At 37.6% G+C, this 21,386-nt stretch overlaps 1 protein-coding gene across 1 annotated transcript in view; it reads left to right on the forward strand.

The window, feature by feature from the left end:
• Positions 1-2,149: 2,149 nt before the first annotated feature.
• IL1RAPL1 (interleukin 1 receptor accessory protein like 1) overlaps positions 2,150-21,386 on the forward strand; it is a 1,311,893-nt gene continuing 1,292,656 nt past the window's right edge. The window contains exon 1 of the mRNA XM_032285796.1: positions 2,150-3,123. The gene's annotated coding sequence lies outside the window, so the exon portion shown is untranslated. The remainder of the gene's footprint in view (positions 3,124-21,386) is intronic.

Here is a 21,386-nt window from a genome sequence, read left to right on the forward strand (position 1 = left end):
TAAATCATCCCTTGAAATAAAATTGAAGTGGTCAAATGTTCACCTGTGTCAAGATGCTTTTCAAAGCTTCTAGATGCTCTCTGCAGCCCATGTCAAGGTAATAATTATAACTCCTTCTCTGGGTAGAGTAACAACCCGACTTGCAGAACATTTAAAAGAGAGGACGTTATTTTTGTACCATATGGAGCTGGACATCAGTTGGCAACTGGTTAATTTCAACCTGTCATTTTATAAACAAGGAAACTAAGGCCAAGAGAAACTAAAGTGAATTCCCATGGGTAATATTGGCTACTTAGGAGTAGAATTTAGGCTCATATCCAGGATTTGAGCCTACAGTCAGGATGTTCACTTTTAAATTTTGCTTGAATCAATTACACTTGTTAATTGTCCCCCCCCCCGTCTGCTTGAGGTCTAGTTATTCACATTTAAATGGGTCAACTAAAGGACTGTGATGGAAAGTATAGAAAATATAGATCACTCACAATGAGAGTAGGGGAATATATTTGCTCTTTACCTTTAATCTTAAGTTTACTCTGAATTATAGCATGTGGGGAAGGAGCAGGGGCAAGAAAAACACTGGCACAGAAGATGTGAACATGGGTGAGTTAGCTTCAAAGAAACCTTGTGAGACTTGCCTGCCAACTTTAACCACATTTTCCCTTTGCTTAGGTTGGAAATTTCAGTGTACTGCTCCTTCTTTCGAAATACAGATTTACCTCCCTGTCTAGTCTCCCTGCCTGCTTTCATTCTCACCTGCGCCTAGTTTAGTTTGCATTCGTTTAGCTGACATTTTACCTAATTTTCGAAGTGTTTTCTTTATCTTAACATGTGTTTTACTCCCCAAATTAAAACGGTTCTGAAGGGCCAAGGCTACTTTACCTATTTATTGTTCTATTTTTGGTTTATCCTGTTAAGCCTACCATTACAAAAGCTTGTGGAATACGTTACAAAATGGGTTACGATTTTCAAGTACTCGGGCTCCAGGTGTTGAATGGGAAAGGTTGCAGGGTGGGGAGAGGGAAAGGAGTAACTAGAAAAGCGGCTCTCTGCCTTTTAATCATCCAGCCTACTCAGCTGCCAGAAACTAACACTGTGGCTGCAGTGTAAACATTAACATTTTTTTTAGGGGTCTTGTTACTCCAAGTGTCGTCCCCAGCCCAGCAACGTTATTATGGGCCACGGGCCAGCTTATTAGTAACGCAGGGTCTCGGGCCTCACTCCAGATGTACCAAATCAGAATCCGCATTTTAACAAACACCCAGGTGATGGTGTGTACATCAAAGTTTGAGAAGCACGGAATCACAAGTGAATGTGATTACTATCCCAATGTAAATGGTTAAGGACCTTAAATTGAGCAAATAACCTAAAGTATTTACCAGTACCTACTTTGATCCTCTTTCTTCGTCACAAATCCATCTCAGAAACCCGCAGCGAACTCTTTTGTAGGGAACTCAATTATGCGGTGGTCGGGAGGAGGATCCTCTTCAATACCCTCCTCTCCGCTCCTTTTCCTATCCACCCACCCACGCCCGTCGCCCCCGCACTCCCAGAGAGCCTTCCACAAGCACCGTTCTCCCAAGCCCCACTCCGGGAAGATTCTGCTCCTCCCTCAAACTAAAAGCGCGGCTGTGAGGAGGGTAACTGCTTGAAGGACTCACAGTTTACATATCAATACAGACAAGCACTTTTGCCAAACTGCCCTTTAGAAACAATTATCATCTTAGCACCTGAGGTTGGAGCAGCCCCCGCATCCTTCCCTCTTGTAATCCATCTTAAACTGTTACGGAGAATTGGGGAGGGCGGGGGGTTGGGAAGACAGAGATGGGGTTGGGAGGGTCGCGCTCAATAATAAATCTGCTTCAAAGAGAAGAGATGAAAACGAGGTTATCAAGAGTGTGTCAGCTTAGGCATCACTCTCTGTATCTTTCTGTTTCCTAGAGAAATGGATCCATAATTCTAAGGTGGCTAAGGCAAGACTGTTTAAGCATCCAAATTTGCCAGTCCACTTTTGCCTGGAAGGACAGATTTCCGTTATTTGAGGCCTCCCAGGGTCCCTTCCAAAAGATTCCCAGACTACCCTCCTTCCACTTCGGTCTTCTGAGAACTAAAACTCGCAGAGCGGTGACTGTCTGTGGATTGGCTAGTACTAAAATATCCATTGGGTGGCAGTAATACTATCCTCTTTATGACTTGCAGCAAACCAGAGAATGCATTCAATCAAATGAACCGATCTTGTAGAAACACTGGAATCATTTATGCATTGCAGTTTCTCTTTCTTGTTTTCGCTCCTTCTTCCTTGGGATATTTTGAGTGGATTGTGGCTATTAATCAAGATCTCGTGCTATTCGTGTTTTGCTTGTCGTTTTCGCTCAGGATTAGCATCATTCAAGGCAAGCGCAAATCTGCTTTTCCCACCCCCTCGACTCTTTTTTGAAAAATCATTTTTGGGGGCTGATGAAGAGAGCTAGGACCCAGGAGACACCTTCCCAAACAGCAGGGGTTGTGTGCTTTCACATAGCAGTACTGTACAAGGAAAACCCCGTCGGATCTGTTATTGCGGGATACTTGTGAAATATACATAGGATTCTTTCTTATGGCTGCATCCTGGATCTGGAAATTTTACTTGGGGACCAGGAGGATTTGAAAGGCTACATGTATTCAGAAGATTTGCAAGCAAGACTCCAATTCTTGTCTTAGAGCTCACAGACTTCTCACTTACCGGCCTTTTTCCTTCCTTATTTTTTAAAAATTATTTTTATTTTCCCCTCTCTTTTTCTGCTCTCTCCTCTCTCAGTCTCTCCTTTTCTATCTGCCTCTTCTTTTTTTCTCCTAGTCTGTTTTTTTTTCCTGCTCTGCACCTGGATTGTATCTTCAGCAAACAATCGGGCACTTTGAGAACTAACTGGAGACAGTGTTGTAGGGAAGATCTGTATGGAATTATCTGCTTTTATGGTGAACTTGGCATTTGTGAATGGGTATCTTGTTCACAATATTAATTGCTAGCAAAAACAAGAAAAAGAACACAGGAGTAAAACGTGGATTTTTCTGAATACGCATTGTGATGACCAGCAATTACCTTACCGACTGATATCCAGAGGAGAATAATTTGGAAGACCGTTGTGGGTAAGGTCATTTTATATATGCAAACCCGTCACTGGCATGAGCAAACTTGGGCATTTGTAATGGGAATGGGGTGACTTGAATGATTGCTGCATCGCATTGATGGCTGTGATGTGGCCGTTATTGGCACTGAATGGAATAACTGCAGTTGGGTGTGTTGTGTGTGTGTGTGTGTGTGTGTGCGTGTGCGTGTGTATTATGTATGTGTGCCCGTATTCTGAGTGTAATTGAAAATAAATCAAAGTATCACTCTCTCCCTTAATTATTTTGATATGAAAGAGTGTCTTGAATTAATTCTGGGTAGACACTCTTTGTTTGGATGTAATATTTGTGGCCCCTGTGTTCTGGAAGGGGTAGCAGCAGTAAAAGAAACACTTAGTGAATAGCCCCATTTAAAATGAAACGAGCTACTCTTTATGCATTAAAAGAAATATGTTTTCAACTCAGTGCAGCATTCTGCTGCATTTCACAGCCGCAATGGGACCAGGGACATCCCACTTGTCAAGTTCTTAAACTTTAAGGTGATAATCATCGTTAATTGTTCTCTAGGTTGTGGTTACTGGAGATTATTAAGTGCCCTGGGCTACTTTTTTATCTACTGGATTATCACTCAGAGTGAAAAAAGGAAAAGACAAGAAAAGCTAAAAATGATGGCAAACATAGAGATGAATAAGGCAATATTAGATTAAATATCACCACAGTGCTTTCTCAAGTTCAATTGCCCAATAATATAATTATTTACCCAATACCCTAAATAGCTGAAGCTGAGATCCACGTGCAGGGGAGTCGAAGGTCTGAAAGCAGAGACCATCCTTTTATTGCAATGCAGCCAGCTTGGGAAATGCAGGCAATTAATTACATACTTCCCTTAACCTTAAGTTGAAGATGTGTCCTATCTGCTACATCTGTTTTACCCTTTCAGTAAAAAGTTAGAGACTAGAACACTAAGGATATTTAAGAATATTCTGCCTGGGAAATGGGATTAAAAAATCAGTATTGATGACGTGGTTCAGTGCACTGTACTGCAATGCTAAAGTCCCATATTCAGTGCCTGTGATGAGAGAATGGAGCATTTACATGTGTTATGAATCTCACCTGGTAGACTGATCTGAAGGGGAGGGGAGAAGATATGTGGATATGTAGGAAGATGGATGGAAGTCGTGCATAATCGGTGATTATGTAACTTCATTACATCAGCGAGCTTCAGTCAACGATAGTGAGATGAGATGATTGTATAGAGAGAGGCTCCATCACCCTGTTAACTTTTGAAGGCTTGTAACAGCTAACAGAGGAGGAGAGCAGAGAGAGATTAGCTCCAAGGGTCCTGTAAACCTTGATATCTATGGCAAATTTAACATGAGTTTTCTCATAGTGAGTTTCGGAGGGACATCAGATCATGTAAGCTTTAGGGCTGGACAGGACCAATTTTAGCCACACCCGTGGAGAGTCAAAATGAGTCCGCAATGTTTCAGAAGTTCCCCATTGAGTAAATGGGACTGATGATTCCAGCCAAGGTCATAGTTCTTTATCCTAGGATTGAAATATATGACCCCAACTGAATGGAAAGTTAAATTCATTGAAATGAAGACTGTGAACGGAATGACTATTTAGGGTCCTTTCTTGCATTTTTCCTGGTAGAGCTTGATGCAGATTTCAGCCTGTTGGTTCCCTCATAAAAATGATGATTGCTACCACAGTGTGTCAGAAATGAGTGTTTTGTACCTTTATCTTAACCATGAGAATCTCTTTCTGGGCCATTTTAACCTTCTGGGAAAAGAGAAGTAAAAACATTCAAAGGTACCGGTATCCTGTTAAATTACAAATTAAATGGCACTGGATTCATTATTAGCAGAAATCCCAGAAATAAAGAGCAATCCATTTTCAAGTTTCACTTATTGAATGGCTTAAAAGACAGGTTGCAGCCACCAGAGACTTTTACCATGAGATGAGATAAATGTACTATGCTCACTGTACAGAGGAGGGAATACTGCAGAATAAAATGTCTTTTTCCCTCTTGTTTTATCTGGAGTTGTGATTTTTTTTAAAGAAGATACACATCAGGTCCTTTGGCCTTCTGCTGTTTTAGGATGTGTTTTCTCTTCAGTAGATCACATATTCACAATAAATGAAACTTCTGAAATCCTAACCCTGTTCAATCGAATCATCTTATTATCTAGTTGTGCTATTTCCTATTTCCCTTTACATTTATTTTACAAAGAAGGCTAAATGACTTTTCTATCAGGAAAATTTTTTTTTCTGTTTTTCTTTTATTTCTCATATTCTGTTTCCATCCAGTCCTATGGAGTAAGATGCAGAATCTAGACACCCTCTAAGTAACTTTGAAAAGATTTGCTTACCCTGAGTCAGAACAGTGGGATTGTGGAATGAAATTCTAAGGTCTGATATTTGAGGTGACTTTCATACTTATGCAGGACATGCACAAACATTGATATATTGTGCCAGTGAATTTGGAGGTTTGGTGTTCATATTGTGCAGGAAATGGAATGTGAAGTTAACTCCAGATTCCTTCCTTCAGGGGTCAGGGTAACACAACGGCTGCTTCCAGCCTGTTGGTTTCCAACTATGTGCACAAATACAGTCTGTAATGATTTTTCCTGTACTCCTTCTTTCAATATTTAATAAATGACTTCCTCAGTTGTTTTCTGACGTAAGCCACACATATGTTACCAAGCAGGGCATATTCTGGAGGTTTTCTAAGCTCAGTAGGAGATGGAAATAATAGCAGTATGGAAAAGGATTCTGTATAAAAAGACACTGGTTGTGAAGCAAATATACATATGTAATTGCTAACTCCTTTACTTGAAGACTGCATATACTTCTATTAGGAAAGATAGTTTCAATCATGTTAATGGCACTTTATAAAATGTTACTTTCTTTAGAAAGAAGATTATGTAACTAAGGCAGGTTATAGCATTTTTCTTAAGTATCCTATAAATCAATAATAAAAAGCTTTGCCTAATATGAAAGAATTTAAACATGATGGCAGTGGATAATGTAAAACATAACATCTGTTTTCAATTTTATTTCCATTTTTTCAGCCACAGTCATGTAATTAGGTTAGAAAATATTTAGGAAAAAAAGAAATACCATTTATGAATATGAAAGCTATCAGTTTTGTTTCCTGACCAGTTGCTTCAGCAAAGTAAGGAGATTTAGGAGAGAAGTAATCACAGTATTCCTAAAACTAGAGAAAATTCTAAATTGAATTTTCATTATGTTTGCACCATATGTGAACCAATCAGTATTACTTTAAAAATGACTACGAGATAAAGCATTTTAAAGAACAGTTGAACTTCGAAGATTTATATTTCAGAATTTGTTAGTTTGTGATACACTGAACTGTTTGGGATATACTTTGTCTTACAACAGATAGGATATTTGGTGTTTGGCAAATCTTGTGTTTTTATAAAGCTGACTAATTTGTGGCAACAAGACAAGTGTTGATTATTAAGATTTAAAAGTAGCAAGTTTTCTGGTGATGCTCAAATTTTAAAGCATAATTATTATTGTACCGTTTGGGCAGCTGTAGGTAAGGTCACGTCAGCATTTTTATTATTAAATTTCAACCCTATTTCCATTAGGTGTATCTGGAATCTCAAAGGGGAGAGTCCAGTTTTCTGACACATCAAGGCATTGTAGAATTTTGGGCTGAGTCAGAGGGCTTGAATTGTACTTCTGGCTCTGTCAATTACTAGCCTTGTGACCTCTGACACCACATTTGATTTCTCAGTGTTCCAGAGAATCATTTTTTAACAAATAAATAGTGGCACATTGCTCTACAGAAAGGAGATAATATGTGTCTAAGTACTTATCACCATTCTGTGCTTTATAAATATATAGAATTATTAAGGATTTCCCTAAGTCTTATTAATTTAGCTGTGCATGTTTTTATGCCCTTATTGTAAATCTGAATAGGTGCTTTCTAGTAGCAATTACAGTTAGCTGTACATAATATTGTTCAGTGATTAGCCAACATAGACAAATTGAAAGCTTTGGTGGTTAACTTTCACTCAGTACTCAGTTTTTTCCAGAAGTACTCATATGGGAATATAGTTGTCTTAAGTAATTAAAAAAAATAGTTTCTTTTGAATAACATTCAAACAGTGGTAACTGAGGGTTTTATGAGTTAGAGTGTTTTATGCAGATTGCTTTTTAAAAAAGGCTTCTGAGTACTTAGGAGTTTCTGTTTCTGCTACCAAGAATACACAAACAAATGTACACAAGCTTGATGCCATCTCTCAAACTGAGCACATTGACCAGAAAGTGACTCTTGTCTCTCAGCTTCTTAACAAAAGCATAATGAGTTTGAATACCAAGTGTAATAGGGAAAATGAGAATATAAAGATATCCAGTCTGTTTGGAATTTTCTAGTTGTAATAATTACTTACTTTCTTTAGGGGGAGGCAATCCCCTATGTGTCACTACTAAAACTGCATCTCTTTCATGTTCTTGTATCTTAACATAATGATATTTACATATATGCAAAGAGGATAGTTTAGTGATATGAGCTCTCATGTATGTTTTTCAATGACTGAATAATCAGATTACAGAATAAGTTTTTATATTTTGGTTAAAGCAGAATTGGAAAGTGCAAAATTAACCCTGTAATAAATTAGTAGTCTTGGGCTTAAAACAAAGAATTTTCATGTTGAAGAGCAACCTCCTCTTCCTAACTTCCCAGTGTCTTGCTTTTCTTTTCAAGGATTCCCAATATTTTTGTTGTTGTTGTTTCAAATGAATTTCATTATGCATGTTTATCTGACTTCATTGATGCCTATTAATAGCAAGCATTCTCTTGGTTTCCTATATTTAAAAAATGCATATTCTTTATGTCTTATGACAATACTTTAGATTTGCTCTGGCAGATGTATGAAGGAATACTGTATGAATGTAGATAGGCTTGTTTATTTGACAAATTCAGCTAATCACCTTACAAATATGCTTTTAATTTTCACCCAGAACAATGCCACCCTGAAGTGTCTTATACTCCATATAACATTCTATTACAGTTTAACCACATGGCTCAATGGACATACTTATCCGTTAAGTATGCTTATCCTGACCATTGGCTTCTAAGGAAAGATTCTTAATTGGCGTGCTTTTTTTTTGGTATCCTTGTGTAGATACAATATTCAGGTGCCCAAACTCTAAAACTCCTGTCTTAGCTACAGAGAAGGGATGACGAGGTGGCTTGATGTTGCTTTCCTATGACACCATCTAAAATTCCCAGGCACTGAACTGTGGATGAAGCAAGGGGAGAAAGAAAAGAAAGAAAGAGAACTAAAAGAAAATTTTACTTCTGAAAATTTGCTCTTTCCCATTTTAATATCACAACATTAAAAGTAATCTTTTTCATCACTAGCTGTCCAAATGGTTTGTTATAGTTACTATGTTCATATATAGCAAATACAATAAATGGCACTAAATGAGCTACTTTGTTCTTAAAAGAGCTACACCTCTAAGAACATAAATTTAAGGGTTAAGCTAGATTGTTCGTTGTAACACTACGTCAGGATATTGTGTGTAGAATTTGGACTCACTGAAAAAATGAAATGGATTGTGGATTGTAATCATATAATTATAGACTTTTTCAATGTTTATTAGGTATCTTATACTTTATTTGAATTATAATGATAATAAATCAGCATATGGATAATTATAAAATTATTCATAGTAGTTTATCTTTTTATGACCTAATCAAAGTGAGTTACTTTATCGATGTTTAGATTAATATGTATGACTTAGTATAGTGATCTTCATCATTTTCTGGTACAAAGTTCCCTTTTTAATTAAAAACAAATTAACTGGAAGTCCACTTAATCATACTTGTACTTTCAGTATCCATTAATTGAGAAAATGCATGACAATAATAGTAAATTATTATGAATATAATAACTCTTTAAAAATGAATTTATGTGTGGCCACAACAGAGTCTACTTGTATCTTTGAAATGCATTGTTTATTCTATCTACATAAAAAGTTTGGTGTTTATATAGATTCTAGATTCCTTGGAGTAACTCCTGCAACTCTAGTAAATAAAAGGTCCATATGTCTAGAGGCAAAATACTTGCATTACATATGCATATTAATCATGCTCATCTTACAGAGAAAATGAAAGGCAAGGGTGTATGGTGGTGGTTTGTGGATCAAAGGAGTTGAATTTAAGCATAGATGAACTTAGAGCATACAATTTCCTAAGGATATACATTTAAAGTTCCAAAATAGTCCCATGTGAGTTTTAGGATTCAATGGTTATAATTTAAAATTGGTTGATTTTGGAAAATAATTACATTTTAAAAAATAAAATAAACATTGTTTTTATTGTAGTTAAAATAAAAATGAATTATTATAAAGTCAAAGGTGATCAAAATCTCATACAAACCTAATAGAATTATATGCCCCGTTATGTGATTTTGAACAAGGAAATTGTGAACCAGAGAAATGAAGTTAAGTTTCCAAGATCTTACAATTTGTTGGCTCTCTCATGATGCATGATTTTGGTTCCTTAATATGATATAAGCCCTCAGCTGGGTATTTTAGTTATATAGCAATATGTCCTGGCATATTGCAGTATCATTTTTTGTTAGCACAGCTAATGTTGGCATATCGAATCTTTTGGCCTCTAGTTCATTTTACCAACTTGTGATCAGTCATCTGACTTCTGTACTCAGAATCTGTGAACTTTATTATGCACACCTCATTCTTGACCTCATTTGATCTCTGGAGACACAATGCAAAGGAGAGTTGAGAAAGTAGGTCACTGGTGGGTCTCCTTGTCTTCCATACTATCCTTTTTCCCATTAGCTTTGTTAACTTTCCACCTGCAGGGAATTGCTCTTCTTTGGAGCCTCTCCTTTTTCTTGACTTTCCTGAACATCCCTGGCCATCTTTGTCTCAATGTTGCATGCTACCTTTTTGCTTCCAAGGGATTCCACTAAGGGGTCCTATCAAAATATCTTCTAGCTACACCTTATCCCACTTTGACGATACTAAATTTCATATTTCATTTCTTCATCACCAGGATCAGCCTGCTTACATAAACAATAATTAACTGATTTTGGAATAATAAAGACAGTAATGTTTTCTCAGGTTTGCCAAGCTGCAATCATATAACTACTACTAAACAAACAAGATACAGCTGATATGTGTGTGTGTGTGTATCCTCATATCCTAATGACTGCATTAATATGTGTATCCACACACATACATGATTTTTGTCAAAATGTTTGACGAATTATTGTTAATATGCTAAAGAGGAAAGTTTGTAATAACAGGCTCTTTGTATTATCATAGTGACATTTCTAGAAAAGATGCCATTAACTTTTTTCTGACCCAGGAAAATAGCTTGAATGGACTGCATTTTAGATGATAAGGTGGAGAGAGGGCTGTGGAAGACATAGTTTTGTTCAGGTTGAATCCCGCAGTGCCCTCTAGAGTTACTGGGTGGGCAGTTGATAGCATACCTATATGAAGAAATGACGCTGGCTATGAACACTGTGATGCTTACAACCTCTCTGCCAGCTTCATTTCAGAAGAGACACAGCCAGGGGAGCTAAATACAGTGGTAAAAATGGAAAAACTGAGAGACTTAGAATGGAATCGAGTATTTTGTGTAAACAAAGCTTCATGTGGCCAAAGGAGAAAATTTGAATGTAACAAATGGATTTGGTGGCTCTCAGTGTTTGGTTTTCGAATACCCCTATTAAAGCTCCTAATTGTTCTCACCATGACAGAACTCCTGAATGGTACTCAAGAGGCACCCAGCTCCACAGTGTGCAGAGTAAATGCATTCAAGGAGTCTCTAGGGGTTTTTGACTCTGCTGCTTTTTCTTGTCGGGCTTCTCCTACAGGGCCCTTAATAACACAGTCACAGAGCAAGCCACGTGTGTCTGTGGGTATGCTCTTCTCAGTGAGTGAATAGTTTAGCTCCAGGAGGCAAGTGCCTGCGAGTCTTGTATTTCTAGGGCCCAACATTGTGCACAGCATATAGTAGGTCATCAGTAAATCATTACACAAGCAAATGTTTAAACACTTATGAATAACAGGTCAGTTTTAGATCTGCATTCTCCAAAACCCATGCTACATTATAAGTAGAGACAAAAGCTTCTGATTTTAAAAAGCAAAAATAAGGAAAATTGAGTAATATAATTAATATTAGGTAGTTTAAAACCTACAAATAGACTGAAAGAAATCACCTGCTTATGTCCCTCCCTCCTCCCTCCCTCCCTCCCTCCCTCCCTCCCTCCCTTCCTTCCTTCCTTCCTTCCTTCCTTCCTTCCTTCCTTCCTTCCCTTTCTTCTTCCTTTCCTTTCCCTTCCTTCCACCTCTATAATAGGTATTTAAGTGCTTTCACTGTGCAAGGGGATGCAAGAAGGACTGTAAAGGATACAGAAATGACTGATGTCATGTGTCTGGGCCCAAAAATGGTTTAGTCAGGGATATGACTACTAAACAAAATCACATATACTGTCATCCCTTGGTATCCAAGGGGAATTGGTTCCAGGACCACTGTGGAAACCAAAATCCACAGATGCTCAAGTCCCTGATGTAAAATGGTATATTTGCATATGACCTGTGTAATCCTCCTATGTACTTTAAATTATCTGACGATTACTTATACCTAATACAATGTAAATGCTGTGTAAATAGCTGTTACACTGTATTTTTATTTGTATTATTTTTAATTATTTTATTGTTCTTTTAAAATCGTGTTTTTATAAATATTCTTGCTCCATGGTTGCTTGGATTCACAGATATGGAGTGCCACCTGTAATTATAATTCAGGATAGTCTACCATACATACTTCTTCTTCTTTTTTTTTTTTTTTTGGAGATGAACTCTCACTCTGTCACCCAAGCTGGGGTGCAGTGGCGCAATCTCAGCTCACTGCAACCTCTGCCTCCTGAGTTCAAGTGATTCTCCTGCCTCAGCCTTCTGAGTAGCAGGGACTACAGGCTTCTGCCACCATGCCCAGCTAATTTTTGTAATTTTTCTTTTTTTTTTTTTTTTTTTAGTAGAGACAGGATTTCACTATGTTGGCCAGGCTGGTCTTGAACTCCTGACATCGTGATCCACCTGCCTCAGCCTCCCAAAGTGCTGGGATTGCAGGCATGAGCCACCACATTCAGCCCATACATACTTCTAAGAGAGGTGCCAAATGTGCTGTAGGCTCAAGAAAGGTTCAGAACACATGCACATAGAGGGAAGCTTGCTAAAGGAGTCAGGCTTTGTATTGGACTTTGAAGTTAACATTGATATGGAGATATGACCTTCTAAATAGAGGGGAGATAAAAAATAAATATTTTGTAAATAGGAACAAATGGAGCATTGTTAAGGAAGATCCAATGTTCTTGTTTCCCCAGAGAAGGGGGTATATGATATGAAATGTAAGAAGAAAAGGCTGGAGCTCTGAGCCTCCGTGTCTGGTAAGCAGGAGCCAATGGAATGGTGTTGCATCAGCTTAAAAAAAAAAAAAAAAAAAAAAAAGAACATTTCATGACCCACTCAGATTTATGCTTTAGGAAGAAGGGGAATGAATTAAGAGTGTCTGTCTCCAGGGTACCGTTGATTCCAAGTTGTGTGAATTTCCCAAGGACTCCTGAGTTTTACCCTTATTCCAATTTTCTTCATGTAGAACCCCAGGTCTCAAACAACCATCAATGTCTCTCTTCATTTTCCTCTTTCTTTCTTGCTTTCAAAGAATAAACTGCTGGGCGCGGTGGCTCACACCTGTAATCCCAGTACTTTGGGAGGTGGAGGTGGGTGGATCACCTGAGGTCAGGAGTTCGAGACCAGCCTGACCAAGATGGTGAAACCCTGTCTCTACTAAGCATACAAAATTATCTGGGTATGTTGGTGCATAAGTGTAATCCCAGCTGCTTGGGAGGCTGAGGCAGGAGAATTGCTTGAACCTGGGAGGCAGAAGTTTCAGTGAGCCGAGATCATGCCTGGACAACAAGAGTGAAACTCTGTCTCAAACAAACAAACCACTGCTACCAATGCTAGATAAATACAGAAGTCAGAGTTTAAAATTAGCTTTTACTTTTTCAAGAAGGCAAGATTCTGTAATGGGGCTGACCCATTCAAACTATCTTTGCTTAGTAGTGTTAGAAAGTTGCCACACACTGTAGCAACAATGCTTAAGTTTTCAGTGTCACTCTTTAATGAGTACACTGGATAATGTTTAAAGTTTATTTCTTTACTGTGATGGCAACAGCAAAGTGACTCTAAAGTGACAATTCATCTGGAAGAAAGAAGTTGATGGAAACAACTGGGAAAAAAGAAAAAAGGAAAGTGCTTTATATAATGTAATGGCAAGGTGGAAATATACATTTTGAAATGGTTTTATAGTAAGACCATATGGAAGAAAAATATTGCTTTAGAGTAGAATGTACATTCAATAATAAGATAATAGGATTTATTTCTAACAAGTATGAACTCTTTGGCTAACTACCAATAATTATAACCATTTTCAATTGTAGATGGAAATTAGAGAGTGAGCTTCCTAGTAATAAAAAAAGTCCTATGCTGGTTTAGTTTAAATTTTTTTTTCTTATCGAACACTTTATCTATACTTCTAATAAGTGGAAGAAAAGAAAACAATAGGTATAGTTTTTTTCCCATGCTTTATCTGATCACTCTATACTGGAAGATGTAGTAAGCTGGAAAATGGCCAAACATTGAAGATAAAATGAGAAAAAATGCAATTTACTTAGGCACAAACTAAATGTTATATACATCATCCTTAGGATTCAGGTGAAAGAACAAGTCTCACAGTGCAACTCTTGTCAAAACTCACTCCCCTCGCTCTGAGGATTCTGATTCAGTGTTAGAATGCAGTATAGAAATTTGTACATTGTTTTTGTTTTGTTTTGTTTTGTTTTGTTTTTTCAGATGGAGTTTTGCTCTTTTTTGCCCAGGATGGAGTGCAATGGCACGATCTCAGCTCACTGCAAACTCCACCTCCTGGGTTCACGCGATTCTCCTGCCTCAGCCTCCTGAGTAGCTGGGATTACAGGAGCCTGCCACCATGCCTGGCTAATTTTGTATTTTTAGTAGAGACAGAGTTTCACCATGTTGGCCAGGCTAGGCTCGAACTCCTGACCTCAGGAGATCCACCCGCCTTGGCCTCCCAAAGTGCTGGGATTATAGGTGTGAGCCACTGTGCCTGGCTGAGAAATTTGTACTTTTAAAAGTATTTGAGGGTTGGGTGTAGAGGCTTATGCCTGTAATCCCATCACTTTGGGAGGCCAAGGTGAGGGGAATCACCTGAGGTCAGGAGTTCGAGACCAGCCTGGCCAACATGGTGAAACCCTGTCTCTACTACAAATACAAAAATTAGCTGGGCACGTTGGCAGGTGCCTGTGATCCTAGCTACTCGGGAGGCTGAGGCCAGGAGAATCACTTGAATCTGGGAGGTGGAGTTTGCAGTGAGCCCAGATTGCACCACTGCACTCCAGCCTGGGTGTCAAGTGAGACTCCATCTCAAAAAAAAAAAAAAAAATATTGAGGCCAATAGGATCACCAAGGTGTTCCTTGGGAGGGCTTCAGCAGAAACCGATTAGTCTCTGTCAGTATTGCTTTCCTCCTGCTATCATACGTTATTATGGACATTGGATGTTTTCTCAATATTTTCCAAAGTGCCCCTCAAACTCAGCTTCAGCTTTCCAGTAATAAGTCATTTCCAACCACAATGGCACAGGCTAGGCCCCTACTGCGCTGAAATCCTCACCCTACCATTGTCTCAGTTGATTATCATGCAGCAATTGTGGCTTATTGTTGGCCCCTGCTAACCACTGTCCTCAGTCCTATTACGTGATCAGAATTGCCCATTCCTGTATGTATTTTAATGAACTCCTTCACGTGAGTGAATGAGAAATACTACTTGAGGGCCCTATCTGTTGTAAGAACGGTGCTTAACACAGGTTATAGATGTTCAAGACAGTTCCTGCCATCTAAAGCTTATGGACTAGTGGGAAAGGCATATGTGTTAAATTGGGCTCCTTGGAAACAGACTCTAAGATGAAGAATTGCATACAGAAGTTTTAGTCGCTTCTGAGACAGAGAAGCTGACCGCTATGTGGTTGTAGCTGGGGCTTCAGCAGTTCCAATGAGAAGTTCTAAAGATTTGATGGTCCTGCAAAATTGTCTCACATTGAGTTAAGGGGCTGGGGTTTTCTATTTTCACATTAGGCAGTGACTGGCTGAGGGTTGCCCCACAGGAAAGAGCATAACTTTGGGAAGACAGTTATTTGCAGCTGAGGGTAAATCCCAATGAGGGATTCAGCTGTGAGCTACCAACAGCAGGATGGGTATACGGGCCATTAAGAGGTGAATGAAAGTTATTTCGAAGTTCTGACAAGATCATATTTTTCCCTCACCCCTGGAGGCATGATGCAATATACCATATGAAATTATACTGAGGAAATGCTATGAAATTTTAAACATTTGTTTAAAGGGATAAAGAAAGTAAATACGATTGAGTACAAGGCCTTGCTCTATGTGGTTTTGTTTCAGAGAATGTGCTTTTTCTCAGAATGTAGTTCAATTCACACTATAGTTACTCCTGTTACAAGTTACCAGGCCACAAATATCTAATGAGCATGTTCTGTGTGTCCTGGACTTCCACAGAGAGAGAGAGGAAAAAGTGGAAAATTCATGCCTGAAGTTTACATAGGGCCTTTTTTTCCTCAGTGGTTCATGTGCTTGATTTCGAGTTTGAGGAGGGATTTTGAGGTCAGGGAAGGGGCAAGGAAATGGAACAGAGTGAGTAGGGCCAAGTTTTTTGAATTCCAAGGATAATAAGACAATTGTTTGGGTTGTATGGGACCGGGCTATAGAGAAATTCTGAAAGTTGGCAGAAGGCAAGACTCGATGAACTCAGTGGTGGTGGAGTAAGTTGAATGAAGATTTACTGGTACAGAACAGACAGTGAAAGCGGCGTTTCATTAGCATTAACCAGTCTATAATTTGGACTGGAGGGGAACTGGTTTTGAATCTGATGAATTTGAAATCATAGAAATAATATATCCTAGAGTTCAATTTTCACTGAAAGGAAGTATTTCATATAACAGTATTCACTGTTATATTATGTGGAAATATTAATTTCCTTCCTTAATGCAAGGGAAGTGACATTACTTTAGATTTTTAAATGCTTTCTTCAACCCTGGTGAGGTAATAGGAGCACCTTCTATTTTTATCCTATAAAGATTTTCAATCAAATTAAATACACTGACACTTAATTTTGCCAGTAAATTTTAAAAGTACTGGCTGTGTCTAAATGGGCAACCATTCATTAAATCATGGAAGAATTGAATACAGATGAAATTACTACATATTTTTTGCAGATATAAACATCTCTCAACTGCAACTCAAACAATATCCATTAACTGATGCTCACTTTAATGAACAACCACTTTGACGATTTTTTTCCCTCACTTGACCTGACATTTGACTAGATGGTCAACTCAATTCAGTTCAACAAATACTTCCAGATGATCTACCTACTCCATGCTTAATTCAAGCACAAGGCAAGAATGAGCAATTTACTCATTGCCACAGCAACTGTGGATGCACATTGTTAAGCATTTTAAAAGATTTGCCTTAGAAAAAGAGTAGTCTTTGCCACCAGCACCTAGCTTGCTTTAAAAGCATTTGATCTATTCCTTCTCTGGCTTTAGCTTGATTTTTTGGTATTAAAAAAAGAAAAAGTTGGCCGGGCATGGTGGCTCACACCTGTAATCCCAGCACTTTGGAAGGCTGAGGCGAATGGATCACCTAAGGTCTGAAGTTCAAGACCATCCTGGCCAACATGGTGAAACCCCGTCTCTACTAGAAATACAAAAATTAGCTGGGTGTGGTGGCACATGCCTGTAATTCCAGTTACTCGGGAGGTTGAGGCAGGAGAATTGCTTGAATCTTGGAAGCAAGGCTGCAGTGAGCCGAAACTGCACCACTGCACTCCAGCCTGGCAATGGAGCAAGACTCTGTCTCAAAAAAAAGAAAAAGAAAAAAGAAAAAAACATTGTGTTATTTTTAAAAGACCAAGGATTCAATGAAGGTGGTACTCTTTTTCCATTACAATACTCTACTTGTGTTTATGGACCTACATATTTTATTTTTTCAAATACAAATTGTGAAACTTATTAAGGAGAGTGCAACATTTGTATACATTCACTAGTTTGTTTTTTGTTTTTTTTTGTTGTTGTTGTTTTTAATCATTAAATATAACTTCAAGGCTCCAGGCTCAAAAACTGTTTTGCTTTTACTGATTGCATCATGCTATTTGTACACAGCACACTCTTATTTTTGTCTACATAGATTTGAAGCAATGGTTTTTTTTTTACTCTGTCACACAATGCCACATCTCTGACAGTAGGTAAGTTATGTTCTTTTGCCTTTTTTACTCAAGAGCTATGTAGGTGGTATGGGAGATGAGTGGCGGCTATTGGAACAGAGTGTGCATCAGAAGCTATTTAAACCTCATTTATATGTGCAAGTTAAGAGTTACTATTTCCTGTTTCCAAAGTGAAAATTAATTTCTTAAATTTGTAATCAGAGAAGATGTGGGTTATTGTTCTAAACATCTTCCTTGGACTCCCCCAATGTCTTGGTAGCAAAGATTCAAATAGTAGGTCTAAACTCATCGTTTATTAATTTGGGTACTCCTGCTAGCCCAATCTTATTAGTTTTAATGTTAGTGTTAATGTTACTATTGGCTATGATTACATAAGTATGAAAAGAATATATTTGATAAAGCCTCATCATGTGGCTTCAGTCTAGCTTTGGGAACCTGAAAAGTATGAACATTAAAGGTTTAGCATGGCTTCACTGAATCATTACTTAAGTCAAAGATGCTAAACAGGCTTAGTTATTGTAATTAAATCCTTACCACTCCAAGAAAGAATTATAGTACCTGAAAGGTGCAATTTGGGTACACACAAATTTACTTTTTGAGACTATCAAAAGGTAATTGGAAATCATTTCATACCTGAGAACAGTTTCTTAGAAAACATATTTGTGTGAGTCCTTGTTTATTTGGATCATACTTGACTTGTGAGCAACATATTTGTATTACTAATATCATCACCATTGTCTCCATCATAATCTCTATCAACAAGGAGATATTAATTTAAAAAGTGTTTATTACAGAATCAAAAAAGAACTATATAGAACTGGACTCTGACCATTGAATATAATGAACTTGAATCAAAGATTATGCAGCCTCCAGAAATACTGTGAGATATATGAATTTTGTCTGTGACATGCGTACTTCTGTGTTCAGTTTCAGCAACTCTCCACTTCATTTGAATTCCAAATGCTAATGTTAATAACTTTAGTTTCTGAATGCTGAGAGTAGTCTTATCACAGAGAAGACTGTTTTCTTAAAAATATGTGCTCCCAAGCCATCACTAGCTATGTATTTTTCTCATCAAACTTATTATTTTTAAATTTATTTCTTTGTGTCTTCCTAACTTTAGCATAGGCTGAGATGATATGACCCCATTTATCTGGTTCAACACATATCTTTGGTGCCCAGGAGAGTGTCTGGCACATTGTGCAATTCAATTCAATAATTATCAAAGGAAGGAAGGAAAGATAGGAGGGAGAAAGGGAGAAAGGAAGAAAAGAGAAGAATCTCCCAAGGTGTCCTTGTACAAGCAAGATAATAGGAGAAAAGAGAGTTAGATTTAAAAACACACTAGCCTAGCTTGGTACATATATGACATTTGCAATGTAAAGGCTTTGTTCATGATGCAATGTTATTGATATAGTAAAGTTAGTGTTTATTCCATCCCTCATGGAAATGGGTACAGGTATATCACATGTTCTAAATTGCCAGGTCTGTTGACAGAATGCCTGAATGCCAACCTGATAGCTTAGAACCTATAGCCAAAGGTTTTGGTTACATCAGTAATACAGAAAGCAATATATTAAGGATTGTTATTCTAACAGTAATTTTTAAAGGTGAGCAATGCCAAAATAGACTGGAGCCTATAGTTAGATGATACTATATGTTTATAAGTTGCAAGGTGATAAAAGTTCTCCTTTTTTAAGCTTCTTAGCTTTTTCCCCTACCATTTTTCCCTGTAAGATTGTTCCTTTTCCATTAAAAAGAAGCTTTTTAAAAATGCTAATTTCATTTTTATCTGTTTCATAGTATTAATACACCGTCTCCTAATTGCAGAAGACATCAGGTTATACCAGAATTCACATTTGGATCAAGGCAAGTGTGAGTTCCAATTTTGGCTTTGACATTTACTAGCTGTGTAACCTTGGATAGATTACTTATGTTTTAGAGTTTCAGTTTCCAGATCTCTGGAGAGAAAAGAATACCCACCTCTGGGGTTACTGGGAAAAGTAAAAATACTATTTGTAAAGCATATTGTGCAGTGCTTGATAAATCATAGCTACATAATAAATGCTAATCCTTATTTTAGTATTTTTAACATGTTATATTGTTAAACAGGAATGTTCTTTGGTTTTCTCCCTGTATCCAATGGTCAATATTCCATCTTTATCGTACTTGACCTGTAGGTAACAATTGCACAATGGATCACTCATTGACCTTGTTTATTTGGATCATACTTGAACTGTGGGCAACATTTACACAATGGATCACTCCTTCTCAGTACATTTTCTTTACCTGGTTTTGGGGACAGCACAGTCTCTTGGTTTAACTTCTTTGCTCCTTTTAATTCTTTGCTGGTCTCTTTCTTCCTTTCTCTACTCTCCATGTCAAAATGTTCCATGATTTAGTTCTTGGCTGTCTTCTCAGTCTACATTCACCCCTTAGTGATTTTATTGACTTACTCTCATGGCTATCAATATCCTTTTTGTTACCACCTCTTAAATTTATATCTCTACTTTGGTACCTCTTCTGATTTCTAAACGCATATATCTATCCACTTATTTGACATCATCAGCTATTGGACATTTGTCACTTACTTTGTCCAAAACTAAACTTTTCTTTTCTCTCCCAAATCTACTTTGTTTACAGTTTTCCCATCTCAGTTGATGTCAGTTTTATCCTTCCATTTGTTCAGGCCCAAAACCTTGAAATCACTCATAATTTCTCTCCCTCTCTCATAAACCACATCCAATCATCAAGCCTTGTTGGTACTATCTTTACACATATCTGGAATTTAACCACTTTTCCCCACCTCTACTGCTATTACTTTTGTGGAAGCCTCCATCATCTCTTTTCTAAATTGCTGCAAACCGACAAACTGACTCTATGCCTCTGTTACTGTTTTCTACGGTCTGCTCTCAACATAGCAGCTATGGTTGCCTTTTGAAAATGGACAGGTTGTGTCACTCTACTTTTCAAATCCCTGTAAATATTGCTGATTTTACCTGGAGTAAAAGTAAAGTTCTTATAAAGGCCTAAGGAAATTGGCTTACATTACTTTCTTGACTTCATTTCCCCTACTCATTCTATCTTTTCTCACTTTTTCATTTCTCACCACTGTCAACTTGCTATTCTTTGAAGGTAGCAAGTAACTTCTTGGTGTAGGACATTTTCATTGGCTGTTCTATTTGTCTGGAGCATTACTTACTTAGAAGTCTCAAGCCTAAGTTCCTCACTTCCATCATTTTTGGCTTACCTGTCGTCTTCTCTCATCTTTTCCATGAGACCTACCCTGACCACACCTTCTAAAATTTCAACACACTCGCCTCCACGCTCCTGATCTCATCTGCTTCTATTTTTTAATTCTTTTAGGCACTTCTTACCATGTAACACTTTTCTTAAGTTATTTATTATTCTTACTGATTATTGCTAGAGTTTAAGCTCCACAAGAGCAAAGATCTTTGTCTTTTTAGTTCACTGAAGTATCACTGAGAATGGCATATGTAAATTTGGTAAAATCAATGTTGAATAAACAAATATTGTTGTAAAATAAAGATAATTTTCTTACCTAATGTTACTATTATGAAGGTTTAAATAAGATAATGCAGTTAAAGTAGTTTTTCACAGGGCCTGACATAAATTAAGGACTTAATAAATGGTGGCTATTATGAAGTGTCTCATGGCAGTAAAAACGCATGATATACAACATGAACCCTTTTTTTCACATTAAAGTTTCACCAACACCACAGCCATATAATATCTTCTCTAGGTATACACAAGTATATCTTATTGTTTTATGCTCATCTAGTAAAGACAAATATATGCAAATATTCAGCAGTAGCTGACAGTTCACATATGTCAGTGAAATACATTGACACTGTTCTTTTTACTTTAT

Source organism: Sapajus apella, unplaced genomic scaffold (assembly GCF_009761245.1).
Source record: "Sapajus apella isolate SASKATOON/1434 unplaced genomic scaffold, GSC_monkey_1.0 scaffold17, whole genome shotgun sequence".
Lineage (NCBI taxonomy): Eukaryota > Metazoa > Chordata > Mammalia > Primates > Cebidae > Sapajus > Sapajus apella.